The sequence below is a fragment of the Lactuca virosa genome, chromosome 7, assembly GCF_052849685.1.
Source record: "Lactuca virosa cultivar CGN04683 chromosome 7, Lactuca_virosa_CGN04683_v6, whole genome shotgun sequence".
Taxonomy (NCBI): Eukaryota; Viridiplantae; Streptophyta; class Magnoliopsida; order Asterales; family Asteraceae; genus Lactuca; species Lactuca virosa.
This window is the reverse complement of record NC_136432.1, coordinates 128,074,370-128,085,196: the sequence shown is the minus strand read 5'-3', so window position 1 is coordinate 128,085,196 and position 10,827 is coordinate 128,074,370. Positions and strand designations below refer to the sequence as shown.

Below are 10,827 nucleotides of genomic sequence, written 5' to 3'. Positions count from 1 at the left end.
TAGCACATAGGACTATCTAAGAACTAGCCTTTCTCTTTACCATATGGTCAAATAGTTTGACCTTGGTCGATTCCTTTCCATTGGGAAGAGAAAAGTTTTCTGGAATACCAATATTGCCATTGTCAATGTCTATGGAAATTTGGGAGATAGATCCTTCAAACATATTTTATTGACTTGTGCTCTTAAGCATTTCTGCTTCAGCAGCAATCAGCATATATGTTAGATCAATTAAGGTCACATCATGGTCCCTCATATAATAGTTTTTGGTGAACTGACTATATGACTCAGGAAACAAAAGAAGAACCAAGTCAATGACTAGCTTCCTTGGGAAAACGACACCCATCATCCCAAATATGTCAATGTGCGATTTCATTTTCAAAACAAGCGCAAAAACAAACTTTCCATCTTGATGTTTACATGCCAACAGGGCTTGAGTAACTTCGTACTTTACAACTTGAAGAAGACATGACTTAGTGAGAGTCATTGGAAGAGGAGGAGGAAGAGTTGGAGAAACGTCATCTCGAGTTCCACCATTGTTTGAAGAAGGGAACATTCTTTCACCTTGATCAACATGTGGAAGATCATCTTCAGAAGGAAAAACATTTCAAGAAGAACGAGGAAGAGCATTGTTTTCAGAACTTGACATTTATAATAGGAGAAAAGAGAATTCAAGTTACTTGATTTTAATCCTTAATTACTAAACCATAAATTTAAATTAAGGCTAGGATCCTGATTTTCGATTCGAACTTTGAAGAGGGATACCGTAATCAAATTTGAATCTATTTTAGGTAGGTAAAGCTTTTACCAATTTCAATCTTATTGAAACTCCTAGATCTTTGAGATTCATTGAACTATTCAATGGCATGTTTAATCTCGATTATGCTCTCACTTTGTGACTGGGATGTCGAGGCTCACAAACGAGATGTGAATAACCATGCAAATTAGCTTGGTACTCTCGATCTCATTTATCATATAATTAATGTGCCGATTAGCCACACACGCTCCATTAATCAATGATAATTTACGAGACATCCATTGTCATTAATATTAGTCCCATATTTGTATGCCGGTTAACCACACACGCTCCACTAATGACCAATAAGGTGCAATGTGCAATTTCATGGATTACCATACAAATTCAAATTTTTCCTAAAGTAACTAAGAATGGGATTTTAGAAAATGGTTTAGTTACTTTATATCACATTATACTTATTAATGAGATTTAATTTGTCCAATCGAACCCGTTCGGCTAACGACCCTCCACCATACAAGATAGCGGTGGGTAAGAGTGGACACCCATTCAACTTCCATACTATAGGCAGTATCCTTATACCCCGCTTATAGATCGGCTTCGTGAATGAGGCGTACTAGTGGTTCGACTGAATTTTCTTATACATATAATATATATTAATTTCGTTTAACTATATATACATAGTATAAGGAGTGTTTTAAACATTTTAAAATCACAAGGGTTTAATATTTTAATAAATTAAACCTTTTAATTTAATTAAATTTAAACCTGTTTGTGGATTTATTAATTATCCTTTAATTAAACACTTAATTAAATTATTAATAAAACCCATAAGGATGTATTTTAAACTTTTCAAAATACTAGGGTTCTTTAATTAATCCCAAAGATCTTCAATAAAGCCAAACCCGCCATAAAAACCCATTTCAGAATTAAGAAACCGAATCACTTCTTGTCTTTGAAGAACTCCCCCTCCAAGTCACAATGATCTTCAAATAAGCTAATAATATAAGCGATCAAAAAATATCATGTAACAACCAAAATTTTAAGATTCGTAGCGCCACTTGATCGAGAAAATACAAGAAGTCGGAGATATATCAAGGCCTTAGAAGAGCTCGATGAAGAACTGCTACTGTAAAGACTACTTCTCTGTAAAAGCTTTAGAAGAGCTCGATGAAGAACTGCTACTGTAAAAGCTACCTTCATAATTGTACCACAAGCATTATCAAAAATCTTCAAATTTGAAAAGTCACACATCCAATTTCGAATGGCCATACCAAATTCTCCCCCGATTTATAATAAAAAATGTGATTATAAAGCCTTTAAATGGTCATGATAATGATCTTGAATGGATAAAAACTTACTATGCTCCCCCGCAACAAATTGATATAAACAATGAAGTTTAAAATCCGAAAGAGTCGAAAAAATTTGACGTTATTGTGAAAAACGACTTTCCGAACCGCCAAGACTTGATGGAATCCTTAATTTTCTGTTCATGAAATAATATGTGCATTAAAAAATCCAAAACTGTTGACCAACCCTTAAATTTGCAAGCTTTTCGAAAAATGGGCTGAAACCGTCACATTGCTGAAAGTTAGGGGATTAAAATAATAAATATGCATCATATTCCCCTTCATTTGTAACAGTTTCTGGAAATGGTCCAAAACTGCCAAGTTATGAAAAATACAGGAACCAGAATTGTCAAATCGTGGAAGTTGAAGGGGCAAAAAATATAACTTGAGTCATCATCCCCATTTAGTCGTTTGATCAAAAGAACACGACTGCATCATGCTCCAGTCTTTCAATGGCGACTCAAACGTATGTTTGCAAACGAAAACCAAAAATCTAATCCCAATTAATTTCATTAAACTGATCAACCCATTCGTTCCGAGCATAGGATCTCGAGTCCTTATCCGAGTCCAACCCGCCTTTCGTTCCGAATCAGACGATTACACACCCAAATCGAACGTTCGCATGTGAACCAATTTTGACTTTCATTGGTCAACCAATTCGTTCCGAATCAATTTCATAGATGTTCGCTGTGAACCAATGTCAAACACGAATCCAAAGTATCAAACTCCAAACGATCGTGGGTGAAAGCGAGTGTGAACCCATATTTCTCGACCTTTCGCTCCAAATCAGTCGTTCACAACCCCGATGCGAATCACAGTCAAATTTTGACTTTTCGTTTTTAACCATTGTTCAACCCAGTTGAGATTTGATTTGTTTGCAGGTAAGGACATTCAAACCGATTTCGTTTGTTCGCAGTGAGATCGTTCATATCATGAGATACACAATTTTAATTTTGACCTTTTGCTTGACTTGACAATTGTGAACATATCCTCGACACATACCAGTTTGATTTCATTCGTTCCGATTAAAGTCGCGATTCTGATTTTGACTTTTTCGTTTGACCCATTGAGTTTGAATCGGAAGCCAACCATCAATTTCACCACAATCGATAAACAACTGAACCATTATTCCAATCGATATTTCAGATTAAACACACCGATTCAACGATGATTTTCCAGTTCTTCATCCATTCATCATAAGTTCTTCAACGTTACCAGATACTCAAGAACATCAAAAACTATCTTCTACATATTAATCATCAGATCAAACACCCACTATTCATCGTCTATTCATCACCGATTCTCAAAATAAATATTGATTTGTCTAGAATAAGATTCCATAACATCAAAGAACAATTTTGGATCCAAAACACAATCAATGATAACAAGAAACAATCATCAATCGTCAAAGGACAAATCTCAAACGTATTCAATCACCAAATCGATTATTAAATTAAACCACAAGAAGTGTCGATGGTGTGATACATAACAAGCGATTTTAAGAACGACATATGGGTGTAATCTAATGAACAGAGATTAATAAAAGTTGGCTCAAAACGCATGAACAGTAGAAGGAAGAAACTGGCCTCAAGAATAGTTCAAGAAACAAATCAATGGGCTAAATCAAGGGAACAGAACTGCCGACAACAAACTAATGACCAGATCTAATAAAAAATTTGAACAGAAAAACAAATCGGATTGAAAGAATTACCAGATGAACAGTAAAATAAAACATAAATATCCATGAACAGTTGCTTGAACAAAATGTTGATTCCAAGACGCCAAAACACCAATAACTTGTGCAGAAAATCATCAAACCAAGAACCGATACTTCAAAAATCAATAGATCTTCAAAGACCCGCTCTAATACCACTTGTTGGGATTAAAACCCTAATTGTAATTTGAAGAACAAGATACGGAGAATAAGAACACACACAATAAAGAAGATATGTCGAATGATCACTCGATTTATTCAAAACACGAGGAATAAATTACACTTTCAAAATAAACTAAAGAATCTTACTTTACATAAGAAACGTCACAATGTTTGACGGCTACATTTTGCCTCACTTTAAACCCTAATTATGAATACTACATGAATATTTATAGGGAAAAGACAAGTCTTGGGCTTTTAACCTACACTTCATCAAGGGGGCCCATTGCCATAATCCATGGAGTACTTTGAAACCCTACAAATATTTATCTGCTAATTTCTTGGCATTCAATTTATCATCAAATATTTATCAAAAATAGATTTGGAAGATAAACATGGCTAGTAATTATCACTTTTTAGATAAGGATATCAAATTACAATTCAAAATATTTAGATTTACACAATTATATAATATTATAAAAGGTATTTATCGTAATCAATCTTAAACATATAAAAAACTGAAATTTTTGCGTCTGACAGCTTACCAGGTCGTGGTAAAGCAAAATGAAGGTCACCACATCGTGGGGTCGGAACAGAATCCAGATTGTGTTTTCCTTCTCCTTGTTCAAGTTCATATTAGTATCAATTCAATATAAAATTAAACCTAGGCTCTGATACCACTGATGGGTTTTGAGCATAACATACAATCCTATGTGTGAATGCAACCCTAATGAAGATCTATGTTCTCTCTAATTGAACATACAATATAAGAAACCAAGTGTAAACCGTAGATCTCTATAGTATAATCGAAAATCACATAAGAAGGGTTATGATACGTACTATTAAGATTATTATTGTAAACAATCTTGAATCCTTGCTTGAAAGACCTTTGGTAGCATGTGCCACAAGTATCGCGCCTCTAATGGTTCACAAACAAACCCTAGAAACCATTGAAAACTATAGAGAGAGAGAGAGAGAGGGAATAGAGAAGAATTTTGGCCAAGGCACTTAGAAAGAAGGCATTCATGAAATTCAACCCTAAGGATGGTTTATATAGGTGTTAGGAAGGTATTGGATAAGGCAGGTAAGATCATGATGTGGGCAATTCCTTAGTAGACTTTTGTATCTCTCCCAAGCCTCATAAAGGGACTCTCCAGGTTGTTGTTCAAAGTTGGCGATAGCTTTCTTCAACTTGGCTATTTTCGAGGGTGGGCAAAACTTGTCACACCCCCGAAACCAGACGGCGGAAACGTCCGGGGGCTCGCGTGACTTAAATTGAATACCATCACAATGAATATACATGAATCATAACATAAACATCACCATGCATCAATACATTACAACTGATATTGTTTACATACAGTACATTGTTTTAAATATTACACATTCATAACATAAATTGTTTGAGAGTTTTCAAAAACATAACATCCTAACATTACTTGATATTACCCTTCCGCTTACCTGTTACCTGAGAATAAAAGTTATTTTGGAAAACATCAACATATGAAATGTTGGTGAGTTCATAAGCAATGTTGTGATAAAAATGATTTGTGTAGTTTGTAAAACCCAGAAAATCCGATATGTTCTGAAGAGACCATAGTTTATCAAAGTGTGAAGATCCATAAGTAGATGCATGAGTGATTTCATAACGTGTATAAAAAGGGAGTTTTGTATTACAATTATTTAGATTACGAGCGAGTGTTGTTGAATTCCCCGAAAAACCCGATGTTTTCCGATGACGAAAGATATACTTGATTACTAAATTCTATACCGCCACAACGAATGATTTTTGATTACACTTCCTTGATTACTCGGGTGGTGTCGGATATTATCAATTCTAGTGAGTCGTTATAACTATGCCTGATAATGACTGGTTATAACTACCAACTACAAACGACCCTTAGAGGTGTCGTCCGTTATTACTCACTTAATCCAAACCACCTTGATTACTATTGATTAACGACCTGAGTCTATTTACTTTGATTACTCACAAGCCTTAGCAACCGAGAGAAGAGGAGTATGAAGTCCTACCACTTTCGTGAGTTACTTTAGGCTGTCGGGGATGCGAAGAACACGTTGGCCCATCTCGCATTTGATTACTTTGACCTTACTTGCAATACTAACGGATCACTAGGTCCCAATAGCACATAAAAGCCATTGAAGGTCCCTTTATATGGAATTGGGTCATAGGAGGCCCAATAACATATAATGGTTTTCCCTTGGGCCCCAAAGATCATGTTAATGGATTTGCAAGGTCAAACAAGCATGATTTGAAACTTTCAAGCCCAAGTGTCGAATGTTTACTCGTCTTAGGTATCGTATAACTACTGGAGGGTTCGATTGAACGATTGTTGTTTTTTGTATCGACTCGAGACCGGTGGATTTGCTTACAACGATATTTGGATTTATGCGTGTATTCATCTTACAATTTTTCGTAAGTCGTAGTTAGTATTTTTGGCTCGATACTCTTTAAATAAATTAATTTACTTAGAAATAGTGGTTTGACCTTTTCAACCCTTTTCTTTTATAAAAATAACAATTTTAGTCCTTTATATAAAAGAAAAGACATATTAAGCCTTTAAAACATTTTCTTGACACTTTTGCATCATAGATTTGTTGAAATGATATTTTTAACTCAAAACTTATTTTTTTGACAGTTTCAGCCCTTCCAGAATCGTATTTTCTGGTTAAAACCCAACTTTTTGCAATTTTTACAATTTTAGCCCAAAATCCAAAAACTTTACATTTTTGATCCTTTTTGGAAATGAAAAGCATTTTTAACTCCTGAAATAGTTTTATTACACTTCTTATCCCCTGTTTTGAAGAAATTACCACTTCAGCCCCTTTAAAGGTCATAATTTTGCAATTTTTGGGCTTATTGGGCCGAATAGCCCAAAATTTAGCCCATTAAGCTAATATTTACATTTTAAGTCCTTTGAAGATCATAATATTCACAAAAACAATTATTGAAACTGTTTTGACCATATTGACCTTTTAGAAAACGTGATTTGGCAACTTTTAACCCAACTTTTGTGTATTTGACAATTTAAGCCCAAAAATGAGTTTTGTGGTGAAATATGTTTATCACAATCTTGTAAGTTATTATTCTTGACTTGTTTAGTGAAAAATAACTTAGATCATGTTTGGTTTCCTTCTTATGTCCTAGATCTCGAGATATCTTCCCTTTTTGGTTACATGTTCATCACAAAAACACATAAAATCACACATACATGCATAAAATCATACATAGCATACACATACACATAGATCTACACATTTTCTTGTATTCTCCCCCATAAAACATATAAAAACCGAAAAGAGAGGGGTATGAAGCTCACCTTTGCTTGTTGTTTTCGGTTTAGAAGGAAGAAATGAAGAAGTTTGATGCAAATCTCGCCCTAGTAAGCTTCTTGGAGGATCTTTGGCTTAGATGTGTTCTAAGATGCAAGATCACGAGTTTGAATATATTTAGAAGAGATTTTTGATGAAATGAAGTAGTTAGATCATGGATTTAAGTAAAGACTTACCAAGAATGATGATTTTTGTGGAATAATCTCCTTGGGATGCTTCAAATTCTCGAAAATTTGATGATGAAGAATGAGTGTTTCTTTTGTGTATGAGAGAGATTTTTGAGAGTGTGTGTGTGTTTGAGTTGGTTTTGGCCGAGAGAAAAAGAGAGAGGAGAAGAGAGAGTGTTGATAAGATGGTTACTTGGAAACATGGGATATTTGCATGGATGTCCCACGTATAATGGTGAGGTGGCAAGTATAAAAGTCAACCCTTCCTCCTATTGTGTAGTTTGGGCCGAGAAGGGGAGAAGAAAGAAGAGAGATTGGGCCCTTCAATGCTTAAGCCCATATATTGATCCAATTAGGTGATTTTCGGCCCAAAATAAATCAAGGAATGATTTTTATGGCCCATTAGGGGTAATTAGATTTGTTATGGCCCAAGAAGGCCCATTAAAGATAACCTAGTTAATTTTAGGCTTATAAGGCCCAAAATATTAAGTTTCATGTATATGGGTCCAATTAGGGCCCATTTGAGAGTTTTATGTTGAAGATAGTTAAATTGGAAGCTTGTTGGTCCATTAGGCCCAATAAGAAGATCCTTATCCAAAATGGACTTAAACCGGGATTTCTAGGCTTCTAATTCTTTGTTGACCATTTGTAGTGCTTGAATAAAGTGTTTGATGGGAGTTTTGTTGTTATTGAATAAGCATCATACATGCTTTCACATTGTTAGTTCTCAATTGATATAATTGTTGTAGTTACAAAGCATCAAAATTCCTAGTTGTGACAAAATTGGTCAATAAATTCTTCCTTCATCTTAGCCCATGTAGTGATGGATCCGGGAGGGAGTGACTTGAGCCAATCCTTTGCAGCACCTTTGAATGTAACTGGAAGCATACGAAGCAGCTGGGTTTCGCGAGGCACATTTGGAACATTAAAATAATCAGCTACATCATTGACTTCATCCAAATGTTTATAGGCATCTTCGTGGTCTTTTCCATAGAAGGGGATCTCCTTGAGTTGAGCAAGAATGTGACCCTTAAGCTCAAAAGTGGCAGTCGCGGGAATTGCGGGTTGCACAAGTCCCGGGCCGGTATCATCCCATATCCTCTTCTTCCATTCGCCCATAGGAACTTCATCAATGTTCGCTATGGTGTTGTCAAAGTTACCTTCTAGATCACTACCTTCTTCAAATTCGCTTTCTTCTCCTTCACACTCGTTCACGATGTCTTCCTTGATTGGGTCTTCGTTTGCCAAGGAAGAGGTGTTGGATGCTCCTGATTTGCTGCTCTTTTTCTTGCTAAAAACGGATTTGAGATTCTTCAAAGGTGAGTTCTTTGAAGAAGCGGATTCTCCAACGGCTTTTCCTTTGTTCTTTCTTAGAGCGGACTCCGGGTCTTCAAGTGGAGGAACCAAAGACGTATTGGATCCTCAGGTCATGTAACAACTGCAATTAAAGTAAGAAAAACGCGTAAAAAGAACAAAAAGAAACTAAAATAAAAACTGTGAATCAGTGATGGACTCGCCGAGTAGCGTCGATTGCACTCCGCGAGTTTAAGGCAGAAACAGAAAAAAAAATCTAATTAAATTTCTAAAACAGAAAACTATGAATACTAATCCTACTTTAATCCCCGGCAACGACGCCGAAAAACTTGGTGTGTGTAAACTCAACTAGTTTTAATCCTATCAACTAAATTACCTAAACAATAACTTTGTGCAAGATAAATCTCACACAAAGGATCGATAAAACTAGAAATTAGTGCTAATTTTTGAACCGTTCCCTGGCAACGGCGCCAAAAACTTGGTGTGTGTAAACTCAACAAGTTTTAATCCTACTTTTAATTATAAAATTGACACACAAAGGCAGTGGACTTATCAATTATGGTGTAGTTAACTAAATAGGGTATCGAACTCAGGGAACGGAAAATTAAAACTAAAAACTAGAATTAACTAAAAACAAGTAATAGAAAGTAGGGGTTTCTCTAGTTTTGCAAGACTAGAAACTTAACTAAAACTTAACTATTCAATTAAAAGCTGAAAACACGTAAAAACAAACTAAATTCAATGGTCAAAGAAAGGTTTCTGTTTAGGTTCAACTCATTTACTCCTATAGTTAATGTTTATGATAATATACTAGATTAATTGTTATTGGTTACCGATTCTAGTGATTAGATTCACATTCGCTATTACTAATCCTTAGAAAACATACCAATTCAAACAATGGCCAGTTGATTAAACTAATAGATTTCCTAGGTTGACTATTCGGGTTAAATAAGACTTGTAGTTAGCTAATTAGAATTGGTGATTCAATTAACCTCTTGTTAATGATGTATCAAACAAGCTCACACATTAATTTACCTATTCTCGAATTAATCCTAGTTTCATTTTCATTATTCCTAGGCATATAGTATTGTGTTCACATAGATTATATGAGATAAGCAATTAAGAGATGTTCATGCAGCTTAATCACTTAGCAATTAACATAAAATAGTTGTGGTTAATGCATAAGGGTCTTTAACAAGCTTAATTCAACAATATCACCAATAAACAATTAATCAAAAGAGTAAATTAAACCATAGGAGCAAATTTGTCTTCCCCAAACAGAAACTAACGAAATTAGTTCATGAATTCAGTGTGTGAAAGCTTAAAAACAAATTCCAATAATCCTAACACAATTCAATTCAAAAGAAGAATGGAAAATTAAACCTAAAGTGCCTTAATCTCTTAAGAATGAAGGATTAGGGTTCTTCAATCGTTTTCCAGAGCTCCAGGGACTTTCTTGGTCGCCAAGTGTTCTACCAAAAAAATCTAGAGAGCCCTCAATTCAGGTTTATGAAGTCTATTTATAATTTTCTCAAAACAGGGGCTACTCGTCCAGTAGATAACTGACTGGACGAGTTCCTTTGTTGAATCTGTATGCGGCTAGGACTTCTTGTATTTCTTCGCGAACCTTCGTGTCTACTAGTCGAGTAGACGACCCTACTCGCCGAGTAGCTTCAGAATTAAGCCTTTTTCTTCTCTCTTCCATTCCCGAGCTTCCGTTCATGTCTCCTGCTTCCTTTAGCTTCCGAGCACGACTTCTGGACTGAAAATATAATTCAAACATTATTAAGTACCTTTTGACTATAATATGCAAATAATTAGCTAATAATTGATAAAAATCTATACTAAAAGTATGGCTAATTATGCAAATATCAATCACAAAGTAAACGTAATAGGGAAAATAATGTTTTACCTCAGCAGTGACACTGCTGGTTATAAAGTGATAAAATACAGACTCCAGGTAATACTAAATGTACGGTACACCTCGGGGAGTCTAAAGAAATGAAATGCAGACTCCAGGTG

At 35.2% G+C, this 10,827-nt stretch overlaps 1 non-coding gene across 1 annotated transcript; it reads left to right on the top strand.

Annotated features, from left to right (window-relative positions):
* Nucleotides 1-5,060: 5,060 nt before the first annotated feature.
* LOC145128097 (small nucleolar RNA R71) lies at nucleotides 5,061-5,167 on the top strand. Its single transcript, XR_013716698.1, has one exon. It is a non-coding gene; the product is annotated as a small nucleolar RNA R71 (small nucleolar RNA).
* The last annotated feature ends 5,660 nt before the right edge of the window (nucleotides 5,168-10,827 follow it).